Consider the following 14,780-nt stretch of genomic DNA (forward strand, 5'->3'; position numbering starts at 1 on the left):
TATGGACATCTGTTGTTTCCCACACTCATATGCTATTTCAACTCAGTAGAGTTTTTAGCTCAACTTTGTGTTAGAAAAATGTCATCCATCCTATAAAAATAACAGCATCTCTTGTCTTTATTATATTATAAACTTGAAGCAATTTCTGCACTGATTGTGAACAACACTGTGAAAAATGACAGAGCCTAAAACGGAATATTAAACCATTAAAGTCAATAAAAACGGAAATGAAAATGTAAAATAGCTTGCCTATCCCGGGCTTGTGTTGTAAGCTTTAGCTTTGTAATATGTTTGTGATTTAGCAGTGCAAAATGTGTCTACTCCTCAACAGCTTATGCCGTTATTGGCAATAAAACATTTTAAGTCTCATTCACAAAAAAAGAAGAAAAAAAACTTTTAATTTTCATAAATGTCCTCCAAGAGGTTTCCTTACCTTATTGTATACTGAAATCACCGATTGTTGTTCCAAGACATTTATGACTATTGCTCATTTCTGTCAAACAATTCATATGGCAAACTCGGTGTTGTTTGTTAGAGGCGCCGTAGTGTTTTATAGTAGAATGCAGTAAATTATTCAGGATAGCCACTTTTATGGTAATTTTCCTGGTTTCATCATCAGAAAAACTTCCTATATCTACAGTAGGATGCAAAATTTGGGCAACCTTGTTAATCGTCATGATTTTTCTGTATAAATCATTGGTTGTTAAGATAAAAAATGTCATTTAAATATATCATATAGGAGACACACACGGTGATATTTGAGAAGTGAAATTAAGTTTATTGGATATACAGAAAGTGTACAATAATTGTTTAAACAAAATTAGGCAGGTGTTTAATTTGGGCACCACTTCGCTCCCTCAGAGACCAATTCGCAGGTCATTAGAGTCATTCTGCTAATTGGTCTCTAAAGAAAGCGAAATCCGCGAAACGGCTGTTAGGCCGCAGACTTGTGCCCCCACTGTACTGGAACGTTTGTAACTTTTTGCATGTTCTGTCCTATGGGCAGGGCCGGAGCTACCATAGGAAAAAATGGGCAAATGCCCCAGGGCCCCAGAGCCCATAGGGGCCGCCAAGGTGTCTCTCCCCATCTTAGCTGTTGCTTTCCAGGGACTCTGCAGAGTCTGTTAAGTTGGGAGGTGATTGGGGGAGGGTCAGCAGCCAGCTCAGGGGCCCAGGAGGGAAATTTGGCTGCAACAAAGAGCCTCTAATGACGCTTTTTGGTCAGGAGTGTCTGTTGGGGGGCCCCCAGGCTAATTTTTCCATAAGGCCCAATTGTTACTTGAACCGGCCCTGCCTATGGGATAAACAATGCCTTAATTTTACCCAATGCCTGGCATCTTCTGCATTGTTTGCAGGGACTTCTGGCTCTGCTGTGAACACGGGTAATTAATTGGGCTATAGTGTGCAAATACCGCTTGCAGTTTCTAGTGCAGGCATCAAATTATTCTAACAAGTTATCTCACAGGACTCAGTAGCATCATATTTTGGAATTTGCTAAACAGGTAAATACACTACAATACCACCAACAGAATCAGAGCCGGGCAGCAAAGTCAGTCCAAGAATCACAACACATATCACCCTGTCCCCTGGTGGTGGTTCACAAAAGGCATGGGTAGCACCCCAGCTCCCCATTCAGCCTAGCACTCATCCCCAGCAAGTCTGGTACACACCCCTAGTTCCCCACCAGTCTCTACCTATCCCAAGCTCCCCAGCCAGCCTCTACCTATCCTCAGCTCCCCAGCCAGCCTGGTACCCATCCGTAGCGCCCCAGCTAGCCTGGTACCCATCCCTAGCTCCATAGCCAGTCTAGTACCCATCCCTAGCTCCATAGCCAGCCTAGTACCCATCCCTAGCTCCATAGCCAGCCTGGTACCCATCCCTAGCTCCATAGCCAGCCTGGTACCCATCCCTAGCGCCATAGCCAGCCTAGTACCCATCCCTAGCTCCATAGCCAGCCTAGTACCCATCCCTAGCTCCATAGCCAGCCTGGTACCCATCCCTAGCTCCATAGCCAGCCTGGTACACATCCCTAGCACCATAGCCAGCCTAGTACCCATCCCTAGCTCCATAGCCAGCCTAGTACCCATCCTTAGCTCCATAGCCAGCCTGGTACCCATCCCTAGCTCCATAGCCAGCCTGGTACCCATCCCTAGCTCCATAGCCAGCCTGGTACACATCCCTAGCGCCATAGCCAGCCTAGTACCCATCCCTAGCTCCATAGCCAGCCTAGTACCCATCCCTAGCTCCATAGCCAGCCTAGTACCCATCCCTAGCTCCATAGCCAGCCTGGTACCCATCCCTAGCTCCATAGCCAGCCCAGTACTCATCCCTAGCTCCATAGCCAGCCTAGTACCCATCCCTAGCTCCATAGCCAGCCTAGTACCCATCCCTAGCTCCATAGCCAGCCTAGTACCCATCCCTAGCTCCATAGCCAGCCTAGTACCCATCCCTAGCTCCATAGCCAGCCTAGTACCCATCCCTAGCTCCATAGCCAGCCTGGTACCCATCCCTAGCTCCATAGCCAGCCTGGTACCCATCCCTAGCGCCATAGCCAGCCTGGTACCCATCCCTAGCGCCATAGCCAGCCTAGTACCCATCCCTAGCTCCTTAGCCAGCCTAGTACCCATCCCTAGCTCCATAGCCAGCCTAGTACCCATCCCTAGCTCCATAGCCAGCCTAGTACCCATCCCTAGCTCCTTAGCCAGCCTAGTACCCATCTGCAATTTATTGGTTTTCTTAGTGGCCTTTAACAAACGTAATTGTTTTTAAACAGTAATATGGCGTACTGCATTAGAAGTGGACAAGCCCGTGAGCATGGTGGTATGGTAGATGGCCTACACTTATGGCTCTAGGCCCCGCATATGACCCTTGCCCCAGGCCTCGCATACTCTAAGGCCGCCTCTGATTCAGACACTACTGCAGCCAAATAGATCAGCAGGGCTGCCAGCGAACAATTATTGTTTAAAATGAAATACATATGGCCAGTGGCGTAGTTGCAGACTATGGGGCCCCATAGCAAACGTTTCAGGCAGCTTTATATCTATGCACTCTTGAGCAATGCCAATGCCTATGGCTATGAGCTGAGTGGGCAATGTATGTTTCTATGCAATGTACACTGTGTTTAGTCCATGGGTACTGAGAGAAAGTCAGAGGGGGGAGAAACGAAGGAGAGTTAATGGCGAATACATCAATTACTACCTGGGCCTCCTCCTCATCTCTAGGCCCCTATAGCAGTTGCTATGTCTATTGCCACACCGCTTCTCACTTCAGCTGTCCTTTAAAGGAAGTGAGATGGATATGGAGGCTGCTGTAATTATTTCCTTTGAAACAATACGAGAAATAAAAATGGCAGCCTCCATATTCTTCGAGCTTCAGATTCTCTTTAATACAGGCTGCGGGCACCTGCAGGGGTGGTCTTAGGTAAGATGGAGGGCTGGGCCTGTTACGGTCCTTGACTTGCGGGCCCTGAGCAATTGCCCAATTTGCTCCATGGAAGCACCGGCCCTGGGCACCCGACATGGAGCCACGGCCACAAACACATGCAAATTGTGATCAAAACTGACAGGCTTCAGATTCTTTTTCTTTCACTTCTGTACAAATCTCACAATTTGAAATGTTTGTAAAATCATTGCATTCATTATATCAGTCCTATTGTTGTTTTATAAATAGGATGCTGAAAGACAAAAGATCAGCATGACAGGCAAGGCAAGTAATGTATGCAAGTAAATTAAGTCGAAGCAGCATTCTTGAAATTTCTCCTAGCACCAGGATTCTATTAAAAAAAGGTATTTTCTTCAATGTTGATTGTTTGTTTCTTAAAGTGAACCATCCATCGGTGCATAAATTGTACTGACACAGATGATTGTGTTGAGGATGCTATTAATGCTTTTATCTCTTATTTACAGTAATACACACTCATGAGGCGAGAGTAAGGGCTTTGTGTTAAATCGAGTGATGGTGATACAAATATCAGTGTAGTAGAGCATCACTTCTCAGCATCTCCAGGGTCTAATTCAACCATGCCTATGAGCCAGTCATTTGTTCCACCTGCCTTCAAATCCGTGAGGCACAATCCGAGATATGGCTGCAAATCACTCAGATGGCAGATAGATGTGTCTGGTGCTCTAATGGGACCACAAGAGGGCAGTATAGTCAAACATGTGAGCTGAAGGCAGGAGAATGATTCTGAAACTATAACCTTCACTAAACGGAAAAATTAACTCTTCCCACTCAGAGCCTCCTGAACAAATAATTTAATAACAGGTAATATCGAACTGGCTAAGGGAGAAATTTAAAATCTGCTAGTTGAGTAACGATCCAGTCACTGAAAAATGCCTGTTATGGCGATCACTCTGTACTTTAAGGCTGCTTACACACTAAGACGTTACAGGCGCACGTTAGTGCGCCTGTAACGCTCCCCCAACGCACAGCAATGTAACACAAGTGGGCTGTTCACACAGCCCACGTTGCGTTACATGTAACGCTGCACGTTCTCCCGAAAGTGCAGCATGCTACGGCGTTACAGCGGCTTAAGCCGCGTTAGACTGTCTGCACATGCGCAGTCATGTTGGGGAGTAGCGGAGAGCGGCCAGGTACATGGCTAATTAATATTCACTGCACGTTGTGACGTGCAGTGTTTACTTCCTGGAGCGGCCGCTCTGTGCGGTGATTGGCCGGCGGGACCACGTGATGCAGCATGCGCACAAGAGTACGCATCACGGCATCACGGACGCCAGAGTGAGCTGCACAACGCGGCTCACTCTGACGTCCACATCGAAGAGCACCAGGCCTTGAGTTAGGTGCACGTTATGCGACCTTAGCGTGGCACCTAACGCAACGTCTTAGTGTGCAAGTAGCCTTAACCATAAAAGGACACTCTGCATGAAAGAGACACGCCTGACTAGGACCAGAAGGCAGCAGTTGTTCTTTTGCTGTAAAATAGAGCTTATATTTTTTAAATCATAGAACTACCACAGATAATAAACATCATATCCCAAAACATTTCAAAAACAGAAAAAGGTACGTACACGAGTTAATTGGCTTCCCCTAAATTGTCCCTAGACTACCATACATACACTATACGATACATACATAGACATATGACTATGGTAGGGATTCGATTCTGAGCCCCTCTGAGGGACAGTTAAAAGGACCCTCAGAGGGCCGCCTTAAAAGCCTTAAATCAAAAATGTCACTTACCTGGAACTTCGTCCAGCCCACCGTAGGCGCAAAATCCTCCTGGCTCTTCTGCGGGTCCCGCTGGCGGCTCTGTTACCAGAGACACCTGGGCCTGGATCTGGATACTTGGCGTCATCACGACGGCCTCTACGCGTCATCAAGGCGGCCGACGGGACAGTACTGCGCACACGTGGTTCAGAGTTAGAAAAATGCGCAGTATTGTCACGCCGGCCTCTGTGATGACGCGTAGCGGCCGGCGCGATGACGCGTAGCGGCCCCCAAGCATCCAGATCCAGGAAGTGTCGGCCCGGTTGTCACCTGTAACGGAGCTGCCAGCGGGATCTGCAGAGGAGCCAGGAGGATGCCAGGGGACCTCACGGCCTACGGTGGGCTGGAGGAAGACCCAAGTAAGTTAAATTTTTCATTTAATGTACTGCTCAGGGTCCCTTTAAGTGACAAGACAATGAACTCTATACAGCACTTTGAAAGATGTTGGCGCTATATAAATACTAACTACGGTAATGGTAATAATTTTGACCTGTCCATACAGTGCTCCAAGCTCCACCCATCCAGCTATGAGCACGCTTTGCCCCTTAATCATCCTAAATATCAAATGCAATACTATTTCACAGACTGAGACTAAGTGACCATGGCCATGTTACTCGCATTGTGAGTTCTGCCATTTTGAAGAGACTATAGCCCCTGCTATTACACAGGCAGACAGAGACTGACCACTGACAGACAGATACCTGTTGATAGACTCCACAGATTCTTTTGACATACGTTTTCCACTGACAGACAGTTGCTTTTCATAGGCAGTGTTTTCTAACAGGAAGATATAAGAGATGAGGTACCTGACAGCCAAATGCACATGGTCCACTTACTGTACATTTCAGTACTGTACTCTCCATAAGGTTGATGTGACCTTAGCAATTCTTGACATGGGAGCCCCTAAGAAACTTGGGATGCTAGGCAATTGTCTGCTTTACCCCTATGGAAGGAATGGTCCTGCAGGTAGATTGTTTGACAGGTGGATACAATTAATGGGCACATAACATTGACAGGAAGTGCTGATGTATGAGGTAGGGAATTTCAGAATGAAGTAGGATATGTAAATGTACAGTACATGTATCTTGGACATTCTGTGTATATACATACGGTAATTGAAAATGTTACTTGGAATGATAAGCGATTCCCTATACTAAAACTGACAAAGGGCTAGATGCAGAAAATAATGGCAATATTGCCATGCACAGACAGCGCATAGAAATATTACCCGTACTTCCACCAGCAGTACCTCCAGTTACACTGTTAGCGTGCCCGGCAGTACTTGAGTAGCACTACTATTGCTACGGTATTGCACATTACTAACGAGCATTATTGTTAGTAATGCGCATTAACCGTAGCAACGGTTTAGCTACTTGAGTACCGCGGGTTGCGCTAATAGCGTAATTGGAGGTACTGTGTTACACAGTAATATTAGTGCGATTTTGTTCATCTACCGCAAAGTGGCATTATCCTACCTAATAAAAGGCAAGTGTCCCTGCGTCCTGTCCCTGTGTCAGTGCTTTTGCGCTACTGCGCATGTCCTGCACTGTCAGCTGTTGGGACAAGACGCAGGACGGACCAAGGGGTGTGGGTGAGCGAGTGCGTGCGGCGGGCGGGTGCATGCATGCGGCGGTGACAGACCTAGAGCCTGTTTTTAAACAGGTTTAGGTCACTAGTGTGAACATAAAGCTTTTTGTGCAAAGAAAAAAACAAAACAACAAAAAAAAGCTTTTTGAAAATGTATTAACAGGAACATATAACAGCCAAACTATAAGGGCCAGTTCACACTACGCTGTAAACCACTCCAATTCAGCAGAGCAAATGTGAATGTGTCAATGGATCCTATAATAAGCATAAGATCCATTTACGCTTGCCGCTGCAAATGGAGCAGAACAGGAGAGGAGCACACATTCCCGATTGCAGATGCTGTAGATGCCCATGGAGTCATGCAAGCCTATGTGTACTAGGCTATTTTCCCCATCTGTTTCTGCTCTACTCTCCTGTCTTCTATGTCTTCGGTCATCTCCTGTCCTCTCCTCTGCTGCAGCTGGCACTGCCGCTCGACACAGGGGAGAAGCGTCGGTATTTAGATCAGAGGCCCATAAATGTATTTATAATATTTTCCTTGTGCCCTTTTTGCATGTAAGCTTTTTGTTACCTACCATGTGATTTACCTTTGGATGTTAGCAATATGCAAAGCAGTTTAGCAAAATCCTGTGCACTTCTCTGGAGTTATCTACCTTTGTCTATACTGTGCACTTTCTCTGGAGTTATCTGCCTTTGCCTATACTATCCATAATTCTTTAGTTTCCATGGCCACAGTTCCCTTACTGTTTTCCCTGCAACTTCTTCCTTTCTCTGCCTTTCTAGTTAAATGTAGTTTTACTGCACATCTTAAACAACCGCCTTACTATCACAGTTGTTGTTCTTCACTGTGAAGCAACACTCATATGGAGACAGTGTGTAACACATTTGAAGCTCGATACACACTTTCAATTATTGTCACCTGAAGGGATCATACTGTAACTTGATCCCACAGGCAGCAGTTTGGAGCCATGCTCTGTACAGATGTGTTGCTAGCAGCATAACATACAATACTCAATGGAGTGACACGAAGTGGGAGGGGTAAGGAAGGAGAACAATAGAGTTGGGCAGGGCTCAGTCGAGATGATCCAGCAGTCCGGATCTCTCGCCAATGCATCGGGGGCCAACAAACAAACACTACATTCTCTTGAACCATTTAACCTGTGTGTATGAAGTTTTAGGTAGAGAAGAAAACTGGTTTGCAAGAGACGTGAAACTTGTACAGTTAACATCTATGTAATGAGCCCTATAGAACTAGGCTTGGCCAATGAGAAGCCAATAATTACGCGCTAATGCAGGTTTATGCAAATTCTGTATGCAGACTTATGCAGCTTGAAAATAAACCAATCAAATTCCACCAAGGTGCAATTTGATTGGTCCATTTTCAAGCTGCATACATTTACATACAATTTTTTCCTAACCCTGCATCTCATTGCCCATCTGTACATAGAACTTTGGTTATGTGTTTATGCTTACTGTGTGTGTGGCCTTCCATGCCACCTCTTACCTACATGGACATTCTGCCTTAATGTAGGCTGGACTTGTTGGTATTACTTTACCACATTTGATCTGATGATTAATTCATTTTGAATGGTGAACCTTCATCTAAAATACCAAAAGGAAACTAGACTAGTTGAAAATGTTTTATTTTCCTCTCTTTGTACCATAATCTTGATAAACAAGAACCTTCATAGATATCATATTATTGGCGTTCCTAAATTTTCCAGTGAAGCTGATTGATTTTGTAATGATCTTGTGTTTGGTTCCTATTGCCCTGTAGTCATCATTTCCATCATAATCACTAGTGATTTACAGCTGGAGCCTCATGGGTATTCTCCAGGGATAAAATATATTTTCTGAATACCAGCTGTTGCTCCTTTCCTTGAGTTTCCATACTTTCTATAAGAGAGAAAGAGAACTTGTAAGGGGAGAGGTTCTGCACTTGGGGCTGTGCAGTTATTTGTCTCAGCAATTATTATTATTATTATTAGTATTATAATAGATGCCAGTGTTGCTTAATGGTAATGGCATAGAGTAGATTCATGCAGTGTCAGTCTACTTAGCTGCACATCTCGGTTCATATGTATCCACTATTCTGGTCCTATCATTCTCTATCTGTACAATATGTGCTTAGGCATGAAAGCCTTTAACCACTTGCTGACCACCCACTGTAGATTGGCGGCGGCAAAGTGGCAGCCCCAGGACCACGGTGTCGGATCCTGGGAGTCTTCCTGGCCGGGGATCGCGTGCAGTGATGTGCGCGCATCCGCCGGCAATAAGCTCCGCCCACCCGCGACGTCAACCCGCCAGCCGATCGGAAGTGCCGGCGGGTTGTTAACCCCTGGATCGCCGCATCTAAAGCGTATAATACACTTTGTAATGTATACAAAGCGTATTATACAGGCTGCCTCCTGTCCTGTTGGTCCCAGTGATCAAGGGACCACCAGGGCAGGCTGCAGCCACCCTAGTCTGCACCCAAACACACTGATCTGCCCCCCCTGCCCTCTGATCGCCCACAGCACCCCTCAGACCCCCCCCCCCCCCCTGCCCATCCCCTCAGACCCCTGTTTTCACCCAATCACCCCCCTAATCACCCATCAATCACTCCCTGTCACTATCTGTCAACGCTATTTTTTAGATGAACCCCTTAACTGCCCCCTGGGGGCTCCTGATCACCCACCCACACCCTCAGATCCTCCCCAGACCCCCCAGACCCCCCCCCCTGTGTACTGTATACACCTATCCTCCCCTATAATCACCTGTCAATCACTTGTCAATCACAAATCAATCACCCCCTGTCACCACCTGTCACTGCTAACCATCAGAACAGACCCTAACCTGCCTCTTGCGGGCGTCTGATCACCCACCCACACCCTCAGATCGCCCGCAGACCCACCGTCACATCACCTCCCAAGTGCATTGTTTACATCTGTTCTCTCCTCTAAACACCCACTAATCACCCATCAATCACCCATCAATCACCCCCTGTCACCACATGTCACTGCTACCCATCAGATCAGACCCTAATCTGCCCCTTGCGGGCACCCAATCACCCGCCACACCCTCAAATAGCCCCCCAGACCCCCTCTGATCAACTCGCCAGTGCACTGCTTGCAAATATTCTCACTTGTAATCACCTACTGATCACCTATCAATCACCCCGTCACCCCCTGTCACCACCTGTCACTGCTACCCATCAGATTAGACCCTAATATGCCCCTTGCTGGCACCCAATAACCCGCCACAGCCTCAAATAGCCCCCCAGACCCCCTTTGATCAACTCGCCAGTGCACTGCTTGCGTATATTCTCACTTGTAATCACCTACTGATCACCTATCAATCACCCCGTAACCCCCTGTCACCACCTGTCACTGCTACCCATCAGATTAGACCCTAATCTGCCCCTTGCGGGCACCCAATCACCCGCCCACAGCCTCAGACAGCCCCCCAGACCCGCTCTGATCAACTCGCCAGTGCATTATTTACATCTGTTCTCCCCTCTAATCACCCATCAATCAGCCCCTGTCACCACCTGTCACTGCTACCCATCATACCCATCAGATCAGACCCTCATCTGCCCCTTGCGGGCACCCAGTGACCAGCCCACACCCTCAGATCGCCCTCAGATACCCCCGATCACCTCCCCAGTGCATTGCTTGCATCTATTCCTCCCTCTATTCACACCCTGAGACACCCATCAATCACCTCCTGTCATCCCCTAGCTCACCTACCCATCAAATCAGGTCCTAATTTGCCCCGTGTGGGCTCCTGATCACTCAGCCAAATCCTCAGATCCCCCTCAGACCCCCTTCCGATCACCTTCCCAGTGTATTGGTTGCATCTATTCTCCCCTCTAATCACCCACTGAGACACCCATCAATCACCCCCTGTCAACCCCTAGCACTCCTATCCATCAGATCAGGCCCTAATCTGCCCCCCTTCGGGCTTCTGATCACCCGGCCAAACCCTCACCCGCCCCACCGCAGTGACAGAATTTTTTTTTCTGATCACTGCTGGTACGACTTAATTGTGGCGAGACCAACCGTTATGCCACACAATACGCAACCGCCAATCCAAGAAGCTACTATGCCCAGCCTTTATGGTGGAAGCCACTCCAAGATTCCGAACGTAACATTTTTTGGGCCCTTCTTCTTAACATGGGTCTAGTCAAAAAGAATGTATTGCGGTCGTATTGGTCTACGCACCCAATACATCACATGCCGATGTTCTCTGCTGCCATGTCCAGGTCACGATTTGAGAACATCCTACGCTTCCTGCACTTCAGTGCCAATACAACTTGTCATCTAAGAGGCCACCCTGCTTATGACTGGTTCCACAAAATTCGGCCCCTCATAAACCACCTGTCATCAAATTTTGCAGATGCTTATACCCCTGAACAGTCATTTTGAGGCATTTGGTTTCTAGACTACTCCTTACGGTTTTAGAAAGAGCAGAAGAAATACCGCTCCACTCACAGAATGGAAAACAGTGCTGGAAAAAAGGGGCTGCCCAGCCCGGAACACAGTATGCAATCAATATCCGCACGATGTCTCCAAAAATCCAAAATTTATTCAGGACGTATCCCAATCAGATAAAAAAGCGAGTACTTAGACTGACATGTTTCGAACCATCCCGGTTCTTAATCATAGCCATTTTTATGACTTACATCCACAAGGTTTTATAGGGGGTGGTGGGCGGGACCAGGAAGTGTGACAGACCGGCCACACCCAGTGAGGGTGGTTTCAAAAGGTCAGCACACTCAAGAGAGGTCGCCACAGCAGCCTCTACAACACTGTACACATTTAAAATTTGTATTAAAAACTTACAGATATATAAAAAAAACCAAAGAAAAGAAAAGCGCACTTGAGATGAAAACACATCAATATAAAGCAAAGCAAGATAAATGTATGTACTAGGAGATAATTCCAATGAGAAATAAATAAAGATGAAACAAAAAACAAGGACAAGATAAAGCAGGGGGGGGGGGGGGGGGGAGTTATCTTCTGTGTTTGAACTAACCGGTCACTAAAGCTAAATCCCACCTTGCATTCATACCAAGGGGGGCCCTAGTCCCTAAACAAAAAATCCAATAAGCCTCTCTTTTACGAATCATGGCTAAAAGATCTCCCCCTCTTTTGGGTAAAAAGACCCTCTCAATGCCCTGAAATTGGAAGCTGGACATTTCTCCCTCATGTTCTGAGCGAAAATGTTTTGCCACATTTGAGATACTATTTGTGAGCCAACCGGCCCCCAAATAGTGTTCAGCAATACGGGCCTTCAAAGGCCTAGTAGTGCATCCTACATATGGGACAGAACAGCTAACACAAGTGATCAAATAAATTAAATTTTGTGTGTTGCAGTTAATGAAATGTTTGATTAGGGAGACATGTCCATTGGAAAGGGAAACAATAGTCTGGGTTTTAAAATGCATGGGACAGTAGTGGCAAGAAGCCACTCCACATTTATATGACCCCTTAAAGGTGTAGAGTGTGCTGACCTTTTGAAACCACCCTCACTGGGTGTGGCCGGTCTGTCACACTTCCTGGTCCCGCCCACCACCCCCTATAAAACCTTGTGGATGTAAGTCATAAAAATGGCTATGATTAAGAACCGGGATGGTTCGAAACATGTCAGTCTAAGTACTCGCTTTTTTATCAGATTGGGATACGTCCTGAATACATTTTGGATTTTTGGAGACATCGTGCAGATATTGATTGGGCTCCTAAAATTCCAGGGCCGTATAGGAACCCCACAAGTGACCCCATTTTGAAAGAAGACTCCCCAAGGTATTCCATTAGGTGTATGATTAGTTCATAGAAGATTTTATTTTTTGTCAAAAGTTCGCAGAAATTGATTTTTATTTTTATTTTTTTCACAAAGTGTCATTTTCCACTAACTTGTGACAAAAAATAAAATCTTCTATGACCTCACCATACACCTAACGGAATACCTTGGGGTGTCTTCTTTCTAAAATGGGGTCACTTGTGGGGTTCCTATACTGCCCTGGTATTTTAGGGGCCCTAAACGGTGAGGAGTAGTCTTGAAACCAAATGCATGAAAATGACCTGTGAATAGGACGTTGGGCCCCTTAGCGCACCTAGGCTGCAAAAAAAGTGTCACATATGTGATATTGCCCCACTTAGGAGAAGTAGTATAATGTGTTTTGGGGTGTATTTTTACACATACCCATGTTGGGTGGGAAAAATATCTCTGTAAATGAAGTTTTTTTTATTTTTTTACACACAATTGTCCATTTACAGAGATATTTCTCCCACCCAGCATGGGTATGTATAAAAATACACCCCAAAACACATTATACTATTTCTCCTGAGTACGGCGATACCACATGCGTGACATTTTTTTTGCAGCCTAGGTGCGCTAAGGGGCCCAACGTCCAATGGGTACCTTTATGATTTCAAAGATCATTTTGAGACATTTGGTTTCAAGACTACTCCTCACGGTTTAGGGCCCCTAAAATGCCAGGGCAGTATAGGAACCCCACAAATGACCCCATTTTAGAAAGAAGACACCCCAAGGTATTCTGTTAGGAGTATGGTGAGTTCATGGAAGATTTTATTTTTTTGTCACAAGTTAGCGTAAATTGATTTTTATTGTTTTTTTTTCACAAAGTGTCATTTTCCGCTAACTTATGACAAAAAATAAAATCTTCTATGAACTCACCATACTCCTAACTGAATACCTTGGGGTGTCTTCTTTCTAAAATGGGGTCATTTGTGGTGTTCCTATACTGCCCTGGCATTTTAGGGGCCCTAAACCGTGAGGAGTAGTCTTGAAACCAAATTTCTCAAAATGACCTGTGAAATCCTAAAGGTACTCATTGGACTTTGGGCCCCTTAGCGCCGTTAGGGTGCAAAAAAGTGCCACACATGTGGTATCGCCGTACTCAGGAGAAGTAGTATAATGTGTTTTGCAGTGTATTTTTACACATACCCATGCTGGGTGGGAGAAATATCTCTGTAAATGGACAATTGTGGGGGAAAAAAAAATAAAAAAATTGTCATTTACAGAGATATTTCTCCCACCCAGCATGGGTATGTAAAAATACACTGCAAAACACATTATACTACTTCTCCTGAGTACGGCGATATCACATGTGTGGCACTTTTTTGCACCCTAACTGCGCTAAGGGGCCCAAAGTCCAATGAGTACCTTTAGGATTTCACAGGTCATTTTGAGACATTTGGTTTCAAGACTACTCCTCACGGTTTAGGGCCCCTAAAATGCCAGGGCAGTATAGGAACACCACAAATGACCCCATTTTAGAAAGAAGACACCCCAAGGTATTATAAAAATTTATTGTGCTACATGTCTTTGATAAAAAAAAATCCAATAAGTGTATATTTATTGGTTTGGGTAAAAGTTATAGCGTTTACAAATTATGGTGCAAAAAGTGAATTTTCCCATTTTAAAGCATCTCTGACTTTTCTGAGCACCTGTCAGGTTTCATGAGGTGCTAGAATTCCAGGATAGTATAAATACCCCCTAAATGACCCCATTTTGGAAAGAAGACATCCCAAAGTATTCACTGAGAGGCATGGTGAGTTCATAGAAGATTTTATTTTTGTCACAAGTTAGCGGAAAATGACACTTTGTGACAAAAAAAATAAATAAAAGTTTTAATTTCTGCTAACTTGTGACCAAAAAAAAAAATGAAATTTTGTCATGGACTCACCATGCCCCTCTCTGAATACTTTGGGATATCTACATTCCAAAATGGGGTCATTTGTGGGGTGTGTTTACTGTCCTGGCATTTTGGGGGGTGCTAAATTGTAAGCACCCCTGTAAAGCGTAAAGGTGCTCATAAGACTTTGGGCCCCTTAGCGCACCTAGGCTGCAAAAAAGTGTCACACATGTAGTATCAACGTACTCAGGAGAAATACTATAATGTGTTTTGGGGTGTATTTTTACACATACCCATGCTGGGTGGGAGAAATATCTCTTTAAATGAG

General features: G+C 45.5%; 1 long non-coding RNA gene across 1 annotated transcript in view; it reads right to left on the reverse strand.

Moving 5' to 3' along the window:
- Positions 1 to 8,526: 8,526 nt before the first annotated feature.
- LOC137546483 (uncharacterized) overlaps positions 8,527 to 14,780 on the reverse strand; it is a 32,395-nt gene continuing 26,141 nt past the window's right edge. The window contains exon 3 of the long non-coding RNA XR_011026268.1: positions 8,527 to 8,709. This is a non-coding gene — a long non-coding RNA (uncharacterized lncRNA). The remainder of the gene's footprint in view (positions 8,710 to 14,780) is intronic.

Source organism: Hyperolius riggenbachi, chromosome 1 (assembly GCF_040937935.1).
Source record: "Hyperolius riggenbachi isolate aHypRig1 chromosome 1, aHypRig1.pri, whole genome shotgun sequence".
Lineage (NCBI taxonomy): Eukaryota > Metazoa > Chordata > Amphibia > Anura > Hyperoliidae > Hyperolius > Hyperolius riggenbachi.